This window comes from Camelus ferus, chromosome 7 (genome assembly GCF_009834535.1).
Source record: "Camelus ferus isolate YT-003-E chromosome 7, BCGSAC_Cfer_1.0, whole genome shotgun sequence".
NCBI lineage: Eukaryota > Metazoa > Chordata > Mammalia > Artiodactyla > Camelidae > Camelus > Camelus ferus.
The window spans coordinates 66,706,305-66,726,535 of record NC_045702.1 but is presented as its reverse complement, the minus strand read 5'-3'; the positions used below and the strand labels follow the sequence as shown (position 1 = coordinate 66,726,535).

The following is a 20,231-nucleotide window of genomic DNA, read 5'->3' as shown; positions in this document are numbered from 1 at the left end:
TGCTTTCTCTGAGCCTGCCTACCTAGTACGGACCCTCCATGGTGCGGGGAGCAGCACTGAATGAGGTCGAAACCTGCCTGCTTACCTTGCATGAGCATGGCTCCAGAACACTCCTGAACATGGTGTTGGGAGGGGGCACAACCCACCCGCCGACTATCTGCAAGGGCAGGCGCCAGAACGCAAGTACCGGGAGGGGGCGTGACCAAGCATGGCGCAGGAACATGACGTCAGGAGGGGGCGTGACCCACCTGCCTACAGGCACCAGGAGCAGCACAGACCAGCGGTTCGACCAGAGGGCCTCTGGAACCAGAGAGCCTCTGGAACCAGAGAGCGGAGTTGGTGCAGCAGGAGGAGGACAGGAGTGGTGACAATCACAGAACAAAAAGGAGGCCCTGCTCAATAGCCAAGGCAGGCTCTGGCCATGACATCAGCCACACCCCCACCCAAAGGGATAGCAGACAAAAGGCACAGAAGGAAGACTTGCAACCACCTATACTTGAGGAAGACCTCCTGACAAAATTACTAAGCTGCACAGTCTCCATGGGAACACATCTACCTTTTTGGGTTTTTTAATTTTTAATTTTTTTAACTTAAAAAATTTTTATTCTCTTTTAATTTTCTTTAAAAAATTTTTATTAATTTTTAAAGATTTCTCTCAATTTGACTTTTCTTTGTTTTATTGTTTTGTTACTTATTATACTGTTTTCAAATCTTTTTTTTTGTTTTACATTTTTTTAGTTTTATTTCCACATCTGCTTTATATAAACAAACAAACAAACAAACAAACAAACCCCTTCAGGACCACAGTAGGTAACTGGTACTCCATAATCCATAGTGCCAGAGAGATACAAGTAAAATGAAGAAGGAGAGGAACCACTCCCAATTAAAAGAACAAGAGAAATCCCCTGAAAGAACAATCAATGAAAAAGACCTTGATAGTCTGCTAGATCATGATTTCAGAAAAGAAGTGATCAAAGTACTAAAGGAACTAAAAGAGATTGTGTTTAGAAACAGAGAATACATCAAAAAGGAAATTAAAACTATAAAGAGGAGCCAATTAAAATTGGAAAACTCATTTGCTGAGATAAAAGCTGAGCTAAAGGCTGTAAAAAGTAGGCTAGATAATGCAGAGGAATGAATAAGTGACTTAGAAGACAGGACAACAGAACAGCTGAGAGAAAACAAATAAAAACCAATGAAAACAATATAAGGGACCTATGGGATAACATAAAGCATGCCAACCCTCGCATAATAGGGGTCCCAGAAGGAGAAGAAAGAGAAAAGGTGATTGAAAAGGTATTTGAAGAAATCATGACTGAAACTTCCCAAACCTAAAGAAGGAATCAGATATCCAAGTACAGGAAGCACAGAGGGTCCCTAACAAGAAGAATCCAAACAGACCCACACCAAGACATATTATAATCAGGATGGCCAGAATTAAGGATAAAGAAATTGTTCTAAAGGCTTTGTCTTTTTTTTTATTATTCCACATATGAGTGATATCATATGGTATTTTTCTTTTCCTTTTTTGCTTACCTCACTTAGAATGACGTTCTCCAGATCCATCCATGTTGCTGCAAATGGCATTATTTTCTCATTTATTATGGCCAAGTAGCATTCCATTGTATAAATACACCACAACTTTTTATTTTATATTATTTATTTATTTTTTTTGAGGTATAGTCAGTTTACAATGTTGTGTCAATTTCTGGTGTACAGCACAGGGAAATATATTCAATATCTCATAGTAGCTTATGGTGAAAAAGAATATGAAAATGAATATATGTATATCCATGTATGAATGAAGTATTGTGCTGTACACCAGAAATTGACACAACATTGTAAACTGACTATATTTCAATAAAAAAAAGATTTGCAAATACTAACTACTATATATAAAATAGCTAAACAAGTTTTTTACTGTATAGCAAAGGGAACTATATTCAGTATCTTGTAGTAACTTATAATGAAAAAGAATATGAAAACGAATATATGTATACATATGTATGACTGAAACGTTATGCTGTACACAAGAAATTGACACAACATTGTAAACTGACTATACTTCAATAAAAAAGAGAGTATTACAAACAGCACAGAAGTAAGAACTGAGGGAGGAAACTGTCATTACTGGAATAAGAAAGCTAAATAAAACCAAAAAGAAATTTTTTTCTTTATCCCTGAACTTTCTGCTGATATATCGATGTATATTTAATGACTTCTTTGACATCTCATCTTGGATAGCAAAAAAAATCTCAAGTTTATCATATCCGACTCAAAGCTCTTTATTTTCACCTCTCCTCCCCCCGCCAAAACACACAGAAACACACAACCACTCCCCTACCTGTCTCACTTAATGGTACCATCATCTGTCCATTTAAATAACATTTTTAGTCATTCAAAGATTGACTGTCTTTTCATCACTCCTAATGTTCAGTTCGTGAGCGACACTTCAAAAGATATATCCTGAATCTGACACTTCTCACTGCCTGTACTCCTCTTCCAAGCCATCCATCTTCCTCTCTTGTTTCGATCCCTGAAACACAAGCTTAACGGTTTTCTGCATCTCTATTCTTACGCTCTTGGATTTCATTCTCCACATAGTGAGCTGTTAAAAATGTAAATCTAGTCATAATACCCTCTGAACACTTTTCACTGATGATGGAATAAAATCTCAATACATTGCCAGAGTTCATAAGACCCTATAGGATCCAGTCCCCTGTCTGCCACTCCAGCTTCACACTTTGCACCACTTTCTTCTTATTCTCTATGCATGAACCACATTGGCTTTCTTTTTGTCCATCAAATACTCCAAACATGTTCCAACCTTAGAAGTTGTATTTTCTGCTCCTTTGATCTAGAATATTCTTCCTCCAGAGCCTTGAATATCTGGCTCCTTCGTGTCTTTAAGCTCAGCTCAAATATTACTCCCCTGAAGAATCCTCCCAACCATCATGACCCATCATACTCTCCACCATTACTTTGCTTACTTTCTGTCATAGCACTTACTTATCACAATTTGAAGTTACAGTATGTGTGTTTGTTTGTAACCTACTAGGATAATCTCCATGGAGGCAAGGATCGTGGGCATGTTGTTCACACCTTTAGCCTTAGCATCTGCTAGGTGCTAGATAAATACATGAATAAATTGAGGTTAGAATCAAATACTATGGCAATACCAAGAAGTGTCACTTATCCTAATTTTGGGGGGTCAGCCAAAAATGATATATGTCTTGAGACATAAATAAGAATTAGCAAAGTGAAGAGGGAGCCAGGTGAAGGAAACTGCAGGTGCAAAGGAATGAAGGCAAAAAAAAAAAAAAAAAAAGAAAAAGAAAAGAAAAATTGGAACTTTCAGGGAATGGAGCATACAGTTTCAGAAGAATGCTCAAGGTTGGGGACAAGTGGTGGGGACATGTGTTGGGGAGAAGAAAGGAGTAGGAGGGAGTAGTTAAGCATCTGTTTGAGGGCAAACAATCACACTGTCAAAGGCATCAAGTCTTCTGTTGAGGAATTTGAACTATTTTTCATGAAGTCAAAAGCCAGCTGAAAGGTTTTAATCAAGAAGGGACCTAGCAAAGATGGTTTTAGGAAGATTGCTCCTGCTGCAGTGTGGGGAATGGAGTCAGGCAGCAGTGGGGGGCCAGGGTGATCTCAGCTAAAGTCTGAAAAGTCATTTACTAGACTGAAAAGTCTCCTTCTCTGGAAGCCCATAAATGTAGTCTTCCTGAGCTGCTTAAGTAAATGGCATAGTAATGAAAGCCACTCCTGGGGTTGCTACCAGAAGAGTTAATGCTTGTGAATCAGGGAAGATGGGCCTTCTAAAGTTTCTCAACCTCCCCCTTTGCCCTAATTAAAAAGGTGCAATTTTTAAAATTACTCCCAATTGAAACTCACAGATATGGTCTCAAGTTATTCATAAATGAGATGCTCAAAGCAATAACACTCAACCTATCCAGAAGACACTTATACCACAAAAGCAACTGTCTGATATGCAGCCTAGAGCCAGAGAGGGATTTGGATCGGCTGAAGTACACCATGCACCACCCCTCCCCAAACCGCCCCCCTCAACACACACACACTGGCCTGTGTCCTTAGACATTATCTCCTATTGCAGACCAGGGTATCCCTTCTAATCTGGATCACTGCTTTCCACAGTGACAGGAGAAAAATGAATTCCTTTTCAAATGACTCATTTATAGAAATTTTCAAATCACACTGTGAAGGTGTTTGTTTACTGCCTAAAAAGATCAGCCCTGATTGTCATTCCTAGTCATTCATTTAACGAGCGATTATTGAAATGCTCACTGTGTATCTCTTACTGTGCTAAATATTAAAGATGAATACAACATGGTTTCTGCCTTCAGGACAACTAAATCAGTATGTGAAAATCACTAGGGTAGATGAACTCACTTAATATTTAGGGAAGCAGCATGAACAAATCTGTAAACTAGACTGGGGACCCAAAAATCAGAGTAAGATAGGCTAGAACACAGTTTAAAACACAAATGCGGGGGTCTAAAAACCTGGGTTTGGTTCTGAGATGTTAACACTTACTAGTTTCATGACTCAACCTCTTCCACGCTCAGTTCCCTCATCTGTAAATGTCAATAAGGATCCATTTTATTGGGTTAAATTAAATAAGATGATGTACATCAAGCACAAGAGTGGATACATAGCACTATTCAAATAGATGCATACGCAGCAGCAATCACAAATTTACGATTCCTTCCTCATATGATAGAAGCAACGGCTGAGAAGGTACTGGAGCAAGGGGATTTACTATTCAATAAAAGAAGGTGCATATATGCAAAATGTCTCAGTCTCCAGCAGAAGCTGCAGCCTTAGTCACTTCCCAGCAAAATCTAAAATTCCAGAAGCTAAATACAACAATAAACAATAAAAGAAGGTCTGACCCAGCAATGCCGTATGATGGAGATCAACTTCCTGGGAGTGAAGATAAACATTTCTGACCATAAGCTTCTCTTCTGGGCACCAGCTCTCTATCTCATTGACCAGACCTCTGATGGGAACTCGGCAGAGAAGCCTTAAGGTATCCCCCAGACATCACACATTGACCCCAAAACACTTGTCGCCAACTTCATTGTTGCAAGATGTATCTGCTTGTACAGTGTATCCCTGCCAAGCCTGCTCCAACAGCTCCAACTACTCCACTGGAAAGAATATTCACTGTATATGACAATTATCACAGCCAGAGATGCTTGATACCCTTTGCTGAATTCACAGGATGAAAATAAAAAAGAAAGTAATAGCCATCATTGTTCGCACGTCTTTACACATGTGTGGGAAGCAGGAGATCTAAGGGAAAAAATTGTTTTCCACCTTTCCCCTTTATTCCTGCAACAAAGTTTTTGCAAATTTCTTCTTTCTCAAATCATACATTATCAAGAGAAGCTTTGAAAAAAAGGACTTTGCATTCATTCCAATAGCTACCTTAAAAACGCTGTTGCTTATTACTTGTGCTTCAAATGAGTTACCAGATAGTGCATTTAAGGACAATCATACACCCTAAAGCCAACAAAAGAAATGCTCCAATGACAATTTTCAAACAGTTTGAAGAAAAGTACTGAAAACTGACCACTGTAACAGCAACAATCAGAAATGGAGAGGCTGAGGTGAAGCTAATACCAGGCTGCCCAGCAGGCCCAGTGGCACAAACACATTCACAATGGCTATGATCAGCAACCAAAGAATGGACTTGCCTCCAAACCGCAATTTCTGCAGTGCAATTACTCAGAGGCGTTTGATATAGAATGTGCAATGTTCCAGCCAAAATCACAAATCATCCCCACCTCCTTCCAAAGTCGTCTGTTGTCAGTTCTGAAGTAGAAAGCACTTGCTATAGTGAAAATCATCAAAAACAAAATAAAGCCAAAAGACAAACAAACAAGAAACAAAATAAACACACACACACACAAATCCCATTCCACTCCCCACTAAAGTACTCTAAAATTAAAATAAAATGGGAAGAGAAGGTAGACATGCAAGGATGGGATCAGCCAAATCCTAGGTCAACCTGGAGCTGAGCAAGGTTCCCTGCTGCCCCTGAATGTATTCTTCCCACACTTCCAAAACCTATCTGTTCCCAGATGACCATGTTCAGTCCCATTCATTAGAACAAAGCCTTCATTTTCTACAATATGATTGCCGACTGTTACAAAAGGAATCTATGAGCAAACTCTCATCTGCAGTTTAAATTTATACTCCAGTCTCCATAACTAATAATCACACCCTTTTCTGAGAGCACGTTTTGATGTGCAGAAGGTTTCTGGCTCATAACACGTGGGAAGGATATAAATGTTGTGGAGAAGAAAACTGCGTAGTCAGAATTCAAACATCCAGTGATTTTGGCTACAAATGGCAATGCATGTGGCTCGTCCTGTTTGGAATGGATCAGATCTGCACTTAGGGTGGGCACAGAGCACATTTTGACTTCCATCAGGATCTCAACTCTGGTGCTCACATGGATAGGTGAGGTGTTGCCTTGTCTCTAAGTCACTATGTTAAAATAGATAACAGAAATGAATAACTTTAATTGGGTTTTTTCAGATAAATTCATTAGGTAGGATGTATTAAGCTCCTTATTCAAGCAGATAATCTACTTCACTTCCAAACATTTTTCAGTTTTCAGATGAAAGTTTTAAAGTATTAACTCTAAATATACCAGGTTTCTTCAGGGTGTTACGACCATATTTATAGCACCAGGTAATAATACACTGTTACCACATATGTTTATAAGAATTTTATCAATTTATCATCTGATGTTTGGGGAGGTCCTCTGCTTTCTATTATTCATTCATTTCTATTATGTTTGGGGAGGTCCTCTGCCTCATATTATTCATTCTTTTCTCCTCTGGATTCCTTTATCCATTCCTCCAGCTCAAAAATTTTAAGTGCAAGGTACTAAAGTTGTAACAATTAGTAAGACAGAATCCCTGCTAGCAAAAATGTTACAGATACTCTAAAAGAAGAGAACAGAGATAGGAAAGCAGAACCCAAACTAAGTCTCCAAAGCAAATGTTTCCAGCCTTCCAGGATCCATCTCCTTCAACATCCTCCAAGGCCTTGCCTTTCGGCAGAAAGCTTGCACAGAGGGACAAAGTCATGGGTTCTTTCCTTGTCGTTTCCATAGCCAAAATTATGTCCTGCAGAAGAGATCCAACATTCTTCCCTGCATCTAGCTTTTTATGTGTGCACTGCCACCCAGTTCTACCAGAGGCAGTCAGGCGAGGTTTCAGATGAGGCAGGATTCAGTTAAGTCATAAGCAGTTTGCAAAGTTGGAAAAGAGGACAATATTAGAGATAATCCACTCCATGGTAATAGGCTGAATAAAGAGCAGTCTTTTTTTTTTTTTTAACTAGAAAGAAATAGATTATGTTATAAACACTTTGGTGGCTTTAGTCTAATTTAGGTCAGTGAAGTCTGCAATCTAAAGAACTATGAGTTTTGGATTAGCTGTGGTTCCTAGAGTAATCATTTGAACAGACCTAAGCCATTTAACCAAGGCTCAGAGAAGCAGCTGGCTGACAACACAGTGGCTATACAATGGTGGGCACTGATTCACTCACTCATTCAGTCGTCCACTCGTCCATTTAACAAACATTTATGGACTCCCTACCAGAGGGCAGACACTAATAACCAAGCCGAGAGTTACAGAGCACTTTCTATATGCTAGACACTGTGCTTAGCACAATTTGATGCTCCCAGGAATCCTAGGGGTTCCTGAAACACAAGGTAGTAAAGTAACCAGTAAGTGATGAAGCGAAGATCCCAAGCAGGCAGGACGTCAGACTCTAGGGAAAGGTGACACATGACCACCCTAACCCCCATGGGGCTCTCAGTCTAGACAGGGAACCCAGAGCAAATAAACAGCTTCTTGAGGGTGAATCATCGTCTGCTAGAGGTGTATACGTGGGCTCTGGGTCCTCAGGAGGGAGTTCATTTACGGTCACGCATATTTGTTGACTTATATTCTCCACCAAACACTTCCTCATTTACTCCCTCTCTCCTCATTTGGGGGGAAAAAAAGCAAGTTTAAAAATCTAAAATTTTCTTACTGACTAGGAGGACTTTCTTCCCTCTCCCTTGATATTTGTAAGGTAATTACACCTGGCTTAAAACAACTGTTTTTCAAGAACCTCTTCTGGATTAGGCATAGTTTGAGGAGTGGAAGTTCAGAGACATCACCCAGAGGGCTGGCCAGCTTCAGGAGGAAGCGGGCAAGTTGGAACTCCCTCCAACCATGGCTGTTTCTCAACAAACGCCCAGGGTCACCCAGTCTTTCTGTTTCAGGAGATGAAAAAAAAAAAAAATCTAAATTTTGCTCTCAATGTTTTAGTAAGGGATACTAATTCAGGTGTTTTGAAAAAACAGGAAAGGACAAAAAACAACTTATTTCTCAGGCTGATTTTAGCCTAGAGATACCAGGTTACCATTTCTGTTTGAACGATAATGAAGTTTGGTTTCTGCCGTGAAGGAGCTCACAACATAGTGATAAGATCATAATGGAAGAGAGATACAGGAAAAAAAATTACAATGGGAGAGAAAGATGATAAATGCCAAAGCAAAGGAACATTATACAAGGACTCAGAGGGGAATTACACTTTCAGCTGAGATCTAGCAAAGGGCCGCTGATACAGTATCTGTGCTGGCCTTGAAGGATGCGAGCAATATTACAAGCATTTACAAGAAAGGGCGTGTGAAGTACAGGGCAGGGGATGAATTAAGTTGCACAGGTGGGAAAGTGCAGGCTGCGTAATGGCAAAGAGGAAGGGGGCTGTTAAGTTTTCTTGGGCTTGTGAAGGGATAAAGTGAAAGATACAAATGATGAGTGGACCAGATTTGCACTGTGGAATTCACTGGGGTAATTTTTTCGATCAGGTGTAGTTCCAAGGTACACCAATACATAAGATGTTAGGCATCCTTCAATAAAGGAAATAAATTACAATAAAGTTTGGTAGTCCAAAACTTGGGGAAAGGCTATATACCCTATCAGTTCCTGGATGATTCTCAAAACAGACTCAAGAATTCGATGCTCTAAGAATTAACCTCTGCATCCAGTAATGAAACCCGTTCAGCTGGGTTCATCCAGCTTGTTATTTGATCACAGAACTTTTCTGTTCTTAGAACATTTATTTTTACCCTAAAAAGAACAACAAAAAAAAATTTCAATGTTTCTGGATACAACAGGAAAGCCAGTTAAGCCTTCATGCAATGGAGGGATGCGATACTGGCGGTTGTGATGCCTGCAAGGCATAGCAGGAGAAAAAAAGGGAAGGACTAGACACAGAAACTCATCTAGGAGGCTATGACAGTAGTCCACGGTAATAAGAATGGTTTCCTATTACACAGCTCTCCCTGTGTGCTAGACGTCACTTGAGGTGCTGCTCCTGCCATACATGTGATGAGAACCAGAGTGAGGGTACAAGCAGCAGTCAGTGTCCAGCTTCAGGGACAAATGGGTCAGCCAGTATTCACTATCCCCCTTCCCATGCTCTCAGCTTCCTCTATAATTTTTCCCTGTCTTTTTTCCCTCAGTACTGGTGCATGTGCCCTGTAACTCCAACTTGAAAGAAAACAAACATTTGGTATTTGAAACCTGCCATGAAACCCCTTGGCCAATTATTGAGATTCATTCCCCTCTCTTTATTGCTCTTTCTTTAAGCTCTGAAATAAGCTAGAACTAACAGGGAAAATAGGTCATTAACAGCGCCAAATCCTGCTTTCTCTTTTTCTCCTCTGGGGTGCTAACACATAAGGATCCACAGCCAAGAGAAAACAAATTCCAATTTTTGTTAATAAATGAGGAAGTGCTTGAGTTCCGTCCCACCCTCCTGCCCCTACAACACTGCTCGGATATTCGGCAAGACTAGACTTGCCCGTAAACTCGGCAAGACTACTATGGAAAGGTCAGAATTTTTTCAAAAGGCTTTGGTTTCCCACAGTCCCTCTTTAAGTGGCTGGATCTTTAGAGCAGATTCCAAGCCTTCTTATCCAAGCATCCATTGGTCTCAGTAGTGAATGCTGGGACTTCCTTCCTCACCTGATGCAGGTGGAACAGAGAGCCCGGAGGAGGGTCAGCTGCTAGGCAGATGCCACCGTGTCTGTAGCGCCTGGAGGCTGGATGTGCAAATGTGGGCATGAAGATGACTGAGGATGGCCCTGAGAATTTGGTACCTCCATCAGTCGGCCACAGGAGGTAGAGGAATATCTGCAGATTCTCTTTTGTAAAGGAGAAAAATAAGATGGGAAAGGATGGAAACTAAGCAGCAAAAATGCCCTTTCCTTAGGGCTGAGGCTAAAACATGTTCTGGGAACCAAAGTACTCCTTTGCCCCCAAAGGATACTATTTTAGGAAAGCTGGACAAATCTTCTGCCCCATCATCAATAATGTATCTGTGATGGCCTTTCACACTGTCCTCGATGGTCTCTTTCAATATGAACATCCCTGAAAGGGGTAACCTAAACAGAACCTAGTACTTGGATGGGAATTGGTTTTGCTTGGGGCCACATGGGAAGCTTGGGTATTGGTGTTACTGAATGCAAGTTGGAGTGCCCAATGCAGAGTCCAAACCAACCGAAATGCTGGAGTTTGGAGCAAAGAAAGGTTTATTGCAGGGCCAAGCAAGGAGAAGGGGTTGGGGAGCAGGCAGGGAGGACTTGTATCCAAAAAGCACTGAACTCCCCAGAGGGTTTCAGCAAAGCATATTTAAAGGCCAGGTGAAGGAGGGGTGGGTCGAAGGGTACGTGATCACCTCGTGCATGTCTCTGGTTGATGTTGAGGTAAGGGAGAAGCCAACATTCTCAACCCCTAGCGCCAGAAGGTCTGAGAGCCATGTGCTCACAATCATCAAGTAGTTAATTTCTAGCATTTGGAGTTGGTTTTCAGCATATGAAAAACTTAGGAAATATGCATGAGATAGTATTATCTGGGTACTTCAGAGAAGAGCTACAGCAGAGGATATGGGGGAGGGGTCTGTCCTAGGAAGGCCCCAGAGGGTCCTGCTTGGTTACATTGGGAACAAGAAAGTTTGCTGAGGAAAAAAAAGAGGAAAAGAAAAAGGAAGTGGAAGCGCCCCCAGGATAGTCATGTCTCCTTCAGAATTACACACCTGTTTGGATGCTGATATGCAAATGCTGTCATTTTCTCCTCTGATTTCAAGGATGACTTGGGGTAAAGTCCTGGATGTTAACAATGCCCCACCCCTGGTTTTTCAATAAAAATGGCATCTGGGAAATGTGGGAATTTATGCAGGAAAATTATATGTATGACTTAATAATAGATAAAATTAACTTGGTGATAGAATCCTAACATATCCCCTAAGCATAACAATTATATATTATATATAAGTGTATTGTTATATAATATATGCTATAGGTTCTATATAAGTATACATTATCTAATTATGTAACATATTGATATATAATTATATATAATACATATAATTAGTACACCTAAGGGATATGTTAGGGCTCTAGCATCAAGTTAATTTGATCTACTTTATTAATTTAACTCAATTGGAGGAACAGTTAGAAGACTCATCTGAGCTAAAATGGTTTCTGGGGTTGATTAATTTCTAGGAATATTTTCTAAGAAGGAACAAAATAGCCAGATTTATGATACCCTTTGCACCCTTATTTTTAGAATAATTCAAAATAGAAATTATGGCACAAATTGAGGTGAAAGATGTAAAGCAATTACTTTCAATTTTGTCACCTTAATTATTTCCAGCAGAACAGAAACCCTTTCAGGGAGATGTGGGTCTGGAACCTTTTAAAAGTGTGTGGACGTGTTGGATGCCCTGACAAGGTCACTTGTTCAGGGATGCAGCCAGTCTCGGTGAGGACAAGACCAGGCTATGCTACAGTGGTTCAGGAAAAACATGACAATGTAACAATAGACCTGCATGTTGGGAGGAGAAGTCATTTCTTTTCCCGGTAGGAAAACCTCACAGAGAGTCAGATGCATGTTCAGGCGTGCGTAAGGCGAGAGAATAGAAATTAATTTGCTTCTCCCATAGAAACTGCAGTTTCCGCGTGCTCAGCCACTGTGCTTATCTTTGGAAGTTCATCCTCTGAGGCTGAATAAAATTTCTGCTGTTTGGCTTTTTAAATACAGTAGTACATTGTTTGCTTAAAAACAGAAAGCTCATTTGATCAAGTATCCTTGCTACCGTGATCATGTTCTTCAGAATATTAGCTCCGCTACTAGCTGTCAAATGAGGTTTTAATAGTTGGCACTGTGGGCTTCCGTCACCTCTCTGAAAGGGATTTTCCCAGCCGTTTTCGCCTTCTGTCCCTATCATGTTTCACTCTCCTACAGCATTTAGAAGTGGAGCACAGCGGGCAAAGTGATTTAAGGGCAAGACAATGGGAAACGGATGCCTTCTTTTTAAAAAAAAGTCCTGGCCACATACTTCGATCTAACATTGTGTTGGGGAAAGCATTTTTTTTAAATCTATGCTCTAATGTTTGACATAGTCACATTTTCAAACATAAGGCCAGGTTAAATTTGTCCTAGAATTCACAAATTTTTTGCACAAAATTGAAAACCTTTGGTGAGGGTTGCAAAGTCACAGTGTTCTTGGGTGCTTAGATTTGTGCTGGAGGCACGGCATTCAATAGGAGAAAGCTCCCACAAAGACCCCACTGCCCGCTCCCCGATAACGACTCTTCTGGCTGTGAGCCTGCTCTAAAAGGGTACACGACACCTGCCCCTGCGACACACAGCAGATCACTACTTTCCTACACAGTGATTGACAGCAAGGAGACACCCAGCTGATTTGACTGGTTTTCAAAAAGGATAAAAGGAAAATCACAGAGATCTGCGTGACACAGGGTCTGTACTAGAGATGAGAGTGAGGTGGGGACAGGGTTCAGTAAAGCTGTTGACGGATGTGAAAGGCAGAGGACTTTGAAGGAGAATACTAAAAGGACTTTGTCAGCTGGAAATGACTGTAGGAAGGAAAAGAGACTAGGTAATCGTAACCTGGATATTATAGCAACAAAGAATGTATCTGGCATTGGTGTTTTCCATTTACAAAGAGGTGTGAGATTATCCAAATATTTCCAAGAATCCAAACATGTATTACCACAGACCAGGGTTTCTCAGTTTTGGCACTACTGACATTCTGGGCTGGGTGGCTGTTTGTTGTGAGGGTGTGTTCTATGTGTTGTGCTCTGGTTAGCTACACCCCAGGCCTCTGCCCACTAGATGCCAGCAGGATCCCGTCCTGAGTCGTAACAACCAAACTGTCTGCAGACAGTTGCATCCACAATGCAGATATTTTCTTGGGGGGCAAAACCACCCATGGCTGAGAACCACTGGCCTAGACCAGTGGCCTGTAACCTTGGCTGCATAATATCACAGTAAACTCTCAAAATACAAGTGCAAAGAGCCATTTCCTAAGATTGATACTTGATTGGTTTCTGGTATGGCTCAATCGTTGGCATGGGTTTTAAGTTCCTGAGATGATGCTTTTCAGTCTAATGAGTCTAACGATCAGCTTAGGAAACAGTGAGTGAATGCCTACTATGTGCCCAGCCCTGCCTTAGACGATGAGGGTGCAAAGATAAATGAGACATCGTTCTTAGCCTAGAGAGGTTTAGAATCTAGTGAAGAGACGGACACACGGTGGATACTTTTCCAAGATGCTATACTCAATTTCCTTAAGGTTTAATGTACAGAACACTGCATCAGCACAGAGGAAGAGCTGGTAGCCTAATGACACAATGTCTGAGGTATCACTACATCTCTGCTGGAACTGCTACAACAACAATAAGGAAGAGAAGTAACAGGAACTCATGTCCATGGCAGTTTCACTACAGTATACATGTACATACCTGCGTACGCTTGTACACACACACACACACACACACACACACACACACACCAGAAACGCACACATGTATTGGAATGGTCATAGCATCATGCAGGAGATGCTCTCAGTGCCTCCCCCAAATCCCCTTAGCACTCACTGCTCTCATACATGTCAATGGCTTCCTAATGTAAACATCTGTGACTCTCAGCCAGGGAGCTTTTTCTGGCTGCAGGGCCATCTCTGGCTGTCCCAAAAGCAGGCTGCAATTCCTGAAGTTACTATCCCTGGAACAGCCATCAACCAATGACAAACGAGAGTCAAGTCATCCCATCCAAGATGGTGAGTAGCTGTGGGATTATGTCCCAGGTCACATTCCCTGCTCTCTCCCAAAGGACGCCAGTGGGAACGAGGCCCACTGGCGCTCATCCAGGTTCTCTGTAGAGGACTCAGTCCTGTCTATACTTACTTCTCCATTCCCCTATGAACCCCCAAATCAACTACTTGAACCCAAATCTCATCTTGGAGTTTGCTTCTAGGATAACCCAGCTAAAGACACAGCCTTACTCATATAAGCTAAACACTTAAAAAAGGAAGGAAAAAAGAGAATGTCCATCAACAGAAGCACAGCTAAATAAGTGGTAGAACATTATAAAATGAACCAACTATAGCTTCTTATCATTACGTGAATGAATCTCACCAAACTTAATTCTGAGCAGATGTTATAAACAAAATAATACATACTTTATCGTTACTACATCAATAGAAAGTTAATACTAGGCAGCACTTGTTCATGACACTAAAACGCATGACGGTGGTACCTTTGGGAAGAAGGAATGGCAGGTGGGGACAGGAATAAGGGGGTAATATTCCATTCTTAACATCCCTAACGTTACATGGGTTGTCACTCGCTGATTATTCACTTATTCTTACTCTTTTTCTGTAGTATTTCAATGAAAAGTTTTAAAGAATCTAAACAGTCATTGTTTAGATGATGTAACAGAATTAGGACGTGGGGAAGGGTGGGGAGAAAAATATGTGGTAGTTACATTAGCTCTCGTTGAAGAGGGTCCCTAACCAAAGATTCAGTGGCCACTGGGCGCCTTACAGCTAAAATCAGTAAAATAAGCAAAAGCAGGTCCTGAGCCTGACCCCTTAACTGGGTTGACAATGACTGTAATCTCACTAATTTTCATTCCCTGCTGTTTGTTCTATACCTTGCCTCCACAATCTTCATTTTAAGAGTGGATTGTTCCTTTCTGCATGGCCTCGTGGGCTGAAAATTTCAGCCATAATACATAGAATGCAGGTAGGAAAACCAGTAAAATATGTAATGAAGCATTAGAAGTGTTAGCCATGCTAACTTCTCAGACCTGAAGAGAGGTCTTTTCAAAAGTCTCAGCACTCCAAGAAAGCTATGCTCTGTCAAAAGCTTTTCTCGAACACTCCTCTTCACCGCGCACCTAGGTGCTCCCTGAGACGGAGCCCACACATCCAGCGGTGCTGGGCCCAGCAGCTACGCTCTGTTGATAAATAACCACAGAAATGCTTCAGCAGTTATGTTCCTCATCGGTAGGCAAATTCATTAGAGAGCCAAGGAATCACTTGGATTCTCTCCTGTCTTCCTGCTGCAGGATGGTTGTACGCGATTCTCTTGGCTCTAGCCCAAGGATCTTGATTTCTTCACCTCCTGCCCTCTAACAAGGTCTTTCAAAGGAAATACCATTTTCTGTCTTCTCAGCTGTGCCTTTGTTCCAATCCGTCAGATTAGTTCACAGAAACTTCAGGAAGGGTCTGGTTGTAAAATTGGAGCCATGTTGCTGCTGGTGCTTTTGCAATCTTCATTAGTATTTATGGATGTGAACCCAGCAGTGGCAGTTATATCCCCATTACCGAGAGCCTGTAAAGAGCTACATTATTGTCTTACCTTAATTGGACTTCTGTTTGAGAGGAAAAAATAGAGAACTCATTTAATTTTCTCCTGCCATTGACCTATGATATTTGTAAGGCTTTTATAGATCTGCCTCATCTCTGTCAAATGGGCCCTAGGAAGGCTGGTCACCTAGTTGCTAAACTTCTCAAATAAATCCATTTGAAAACTGGGGTCAGAACACATTGGATCATGAGCTAAACAGAGAAGTCATTCTCCTGACTTGGAAAGATCAGGCTTCTTCTGAAAAATGGGGACATGATTTTGAGGCACTAGAGCAGTGAAGGAGATTTTGGAGAAGATTTCAAGTCTTTGTGGGGGAAAGAAAAAAAAAAACTAAAAAGCTCCACCACCTTTCTATTTCTTTTCCTCCCTTTAGTTTGGGTTTTTTCATGCTTTTACAACAACAACAACAACAACAACAAAGGTGAAATCATTTATTTTTCCATTTTGAGTGACGCTTGCTTCCTTGGTGAGATCCAAGTCAAGAAACAGGAAACTCCCCAGGGTTTCCTCACTCTGAAGAACTGTTCAACTCATCTCCAGAGAACCATGGTTCTGGTTCGTTGCACTTGAACTCTTTCCCAGGTGAGTCATTTGGCTCAGAGGCAACTCTAAGTGCATCAGGAAGGTGACAGGATCAATACCCTAGGGCTTCAAGCTACTCTGTCACTTGAAGTCACTCCAGCAGCACCTAAGAAGTAGCTTGGTTTTCCTACCTGCCTCCTCACTACCCAGGTCAGTCGTGTGTGGATTAACCATTCAGGTGCAGGACTATTCTCCCTTACGGAATATTTGACACACGAGGTCTACCTTTTTCTTCTAGGTTCTCCTTTTGCTCTTTTTTCTTTAGAACAGACACAGCCGCCTTTTATTCCAAACTACAGATCTGGACACTTTTGCTGACAATGGATTTTTGTTTAAAATTTGTAATGGATTCATTTGAAGTCCTTTAACGTGTTTTCTGGATTCAAATGAATTAGACATTAGACCATACTTTGTTACATATTTAACAAGACAAACTTGGTAAAAGGCAAATTTATATTAAAAAACATAATTCCACCAAAGGACTGTTTGTTTGTTCACCACCCACGTATCAAGCACTTGTTATAATACTTGCAGCAGTAGCATTTTCATAATTTATTTACTTTGCAAGCTGTTCTGCTAGACCTGGCTCTGTTATTCCTTACACTTTTTTCTAACTTTATAATTCCTTTATTTTTATCCAAATAACACATGAACACAATTTTTATGTGAATTTGACAAACTTATAAGAAAGAGCAATAGTCTCTTGTCACCCTTTCCCAGGCCAAGTCCGTTCCATTATCCACCTTGACTCTTTTGACAATGTCTTATACTTGTTTTCTCTTTCGCCCTTTCTAAAATGTCTGTTGATTGAATGGTGAAATTCCACAGAATATTCTAAAATTTTTTTATTTTATTTTCTACCTTCCTTCTCAGCATTTTTGTCAAACTTTTAGAGTTTTCTTAAATTTAATTTTCAATTCTTATATTGAATTTCTGTTTCTGCTTTCATTTTCAAACTTCATTCTTGTTCTCTGAATGTTTCTTTTTAAGGATAGACCATACCTATCTCACAGACCCAGCGTCTTTTCTTATCTCTCTGGGCTCTTCATTGTTCTTAAAGCTTTTGTCTTTGGCTCTCTCTGTATTGTCCGTTTTCACTCCAACTTCCTTTTTCTGGCTGTTTTCATCTTTCTCTTTCAGATTGGAACTTTACTCAAATGTCTGGTGACACTTGACTGTCAATTTACAATTTCCTTTTATATTATTGTATTTTGAGTAGGTAATACAATCACATGCTTCAGCATGCAAAAAATATATAAAAGAATTTAGTAAAAATTTCCCTCCCATCTTTACCATGCATCTGCTCACTTTCTCTCTCTTGCCATTGGTAACCACTGTCCTTGGACATCCTTCCAGAGTTCCTTTATGTACATAAGAGAAAAAAGAATGGATTCTTCTGTTTTCCCCATTTACATAAAAGATAGCATATTAAATGTTAAGTGTACTGTATTATACTTTGTTTTACATTAACAATATGACCTCTGGATTTTTTTATAGCTCCAAAATGTGTGCAACATAGAACACTTCATCTTTTTCGTAGCTGTATAGTATTCCAAAACTGCATGTGTTGAGTCTATTTATGGATATCACATACAACTCCACTGGTTTTTTCCACGTACTCATGAGTCAGCATCACATTGTTTTAATGACTGAGGCACTATAATATATAATAATATCTGGTAGTGCTAGTGTTCCCTCATTGCTTTTTTTTTTCCTGGCTATTTTTAATGAATAATTTTGCCATATCAACTTTGGGATCAACTTGTTTAGTTTTTCAAAAAGTTGGCATTTTTTTTTGAAATTTATTATTTATATATTATCATCATCATCATTATTACTATTAAAAATCAACTAAGACAGAATCAAATACTATCCAAGAATATGGTGTGCCTTTTCATTTATTCTAGAATTCTTTTGTGCCTTTCATATAGGTCTTTCACCTATTTTGTTATATATATTTTGAGTTTTCTTTATCGTTCTTGATGCTATTTAAATAAAGTTTTTTCTTTCTGATTATAATTTGTATATATAAACTATTTTTTCCAATATGTCTTAGCATATCTCTTAGTAATTCACAATTATCAATAGAAGCATTTGATCATTACTACAATCCCAGTCCCCAAATGTGATAGGCAGGAGAAATAAACCTTGCAGCATTAGCCCTCTAGAAAGACAGGTTAATTAATACATTTTATTTGTGTTTGGAATAGTAAATCCTTAAATTTTAATTTTTAAATATTTTTGTTATGAAATACTGAATGATAGAAAGAATATACTTAATTCAATGCAAGTTATGAAGCACAGCAATAAAACAATCATCCATGAAAAACACTCCATCCAGACAAGAAACAATATAACAAATTGGTATCCATTTTTGTGCTCTTCCCTATCCCATTCCTTTGCATAGACTAAATACAGTTTTATGTAACATAAGAATTCTGATACGGATTCCTACTTCTGAAAATATAGTAATGATGTTTCAACTCCTGTGTTCATTTGTCCTAACAGATATTAAAGCATAATCTAAAGCTGTAATAGTTGCAAAAAGATCATACTGCTGTGGAAAGAGATCAAGAGAAACAATAAATAACATAACAAATATCATGTAATTAAATATCCAGCAAATGTTATAAACCAGTAGAAAATGATCAATTTATTTAGCATTTTTCACTTATCATTTGTATTCATACTAAAATTTGCTGATTAGGGCCAGAGTTAGAAAGGTTGATTTGCCTAAGGATATACAGCTATTGAAAGACAGACATGAGAATCACATGTAGTCCATCTAAATCCAAAATGATGCACTCATCTGCTACTTCATCCTGTCTCACTATGAACTTGAAGCCAATCCAGTACAGACACACACAGACACATGTGATGGGTTTAGGGGGGATGTGGCAGAAAACTAGGTGAAGTTTAGGAAAGTCAAATGCAGGTGAGATCACAAGATCACTAAAAGAAGATAAATCATAGTAAGTGAGGGATAAAGTTGAACTGCATTTGCTAACAGACTTTGTATGTGGTATGACATGTTACTATAAATACTCATCCCCGATGCTCTACCAGCACCTATGTGCCCTACGTAGAGAAGAGGTAATATACCAAATATCTGGTAAAATGTGGGTTTTCTTTCACCAAGGACTCAAGCAACTCGTTGAAGGACTTGTTTCCTCCATAAAATAACTAGATGAAGAAGAGGAAGATGTTTCCCACTGGCTGGAACAACATGAGCCCCAGAGAAGGTGGAACTCAGGGAGAGCTCAGGGAGGAGGCACGAAAAACAGAAAATACTGCAGAGTAAAAGACTGCAGTGTCTTTGAAATTCCACTTTCTCATCCACAGTTGTAGTGAAACACATCAGCTAAGCCATGTTTCCCAGCTTCTCTTGAAGTTGAGTGTGACCCTGTAACTCATTTCTAATTGATAAATGTGGAAAAAAAAAAAAAGCCACTTCCAGGTTCACACTTTTAGAAAGCAGGTCTACACGCTTCACACTCTTTCTCTTTCCACTGAATGGACACTGATGAGAAGGAAGCCCTAGGAATTGGAATAGCTTCAAGATGGAAGGAATCTGGGTCCCTGAATCACTGTGTGGAGAAGAGATACACACAAGCCAAGACCTCAGCCTGGTGCATGAGGGAGAAGTAAAATTCCGTTGTGTTTGAGCTCTTAAACAAGTTAGGGTCTGTTTACAAATACAGGCAAGCCTACTCTGACTAACAGACTTTGTGCATCACAGAGACATCAGTCACATTTTCTCTACATTTAAGAAAAAAAATAGGTAGGCAGTGTGAAATAGCAGGCACAGAGTAGAGCAGAGAAGATGGCATGAAAATGAGTGATTAGAATGGCAGATGTTGGCAAGAGAGACATG

At 39.9% G+C, this 20,231-nt stretch overlaps 1 protein-coding gene across 1 annotated transcript in view; it reads left to right on the top strand.

The window, feature by feature from the left end:
* Positions 1-20,231, top strand: part of GRM3 (glutamate metabotropic receptor 3) — a 207,228-nt gene that overhangs the window by 161,880 nt on the left and 25,117 nt on the right.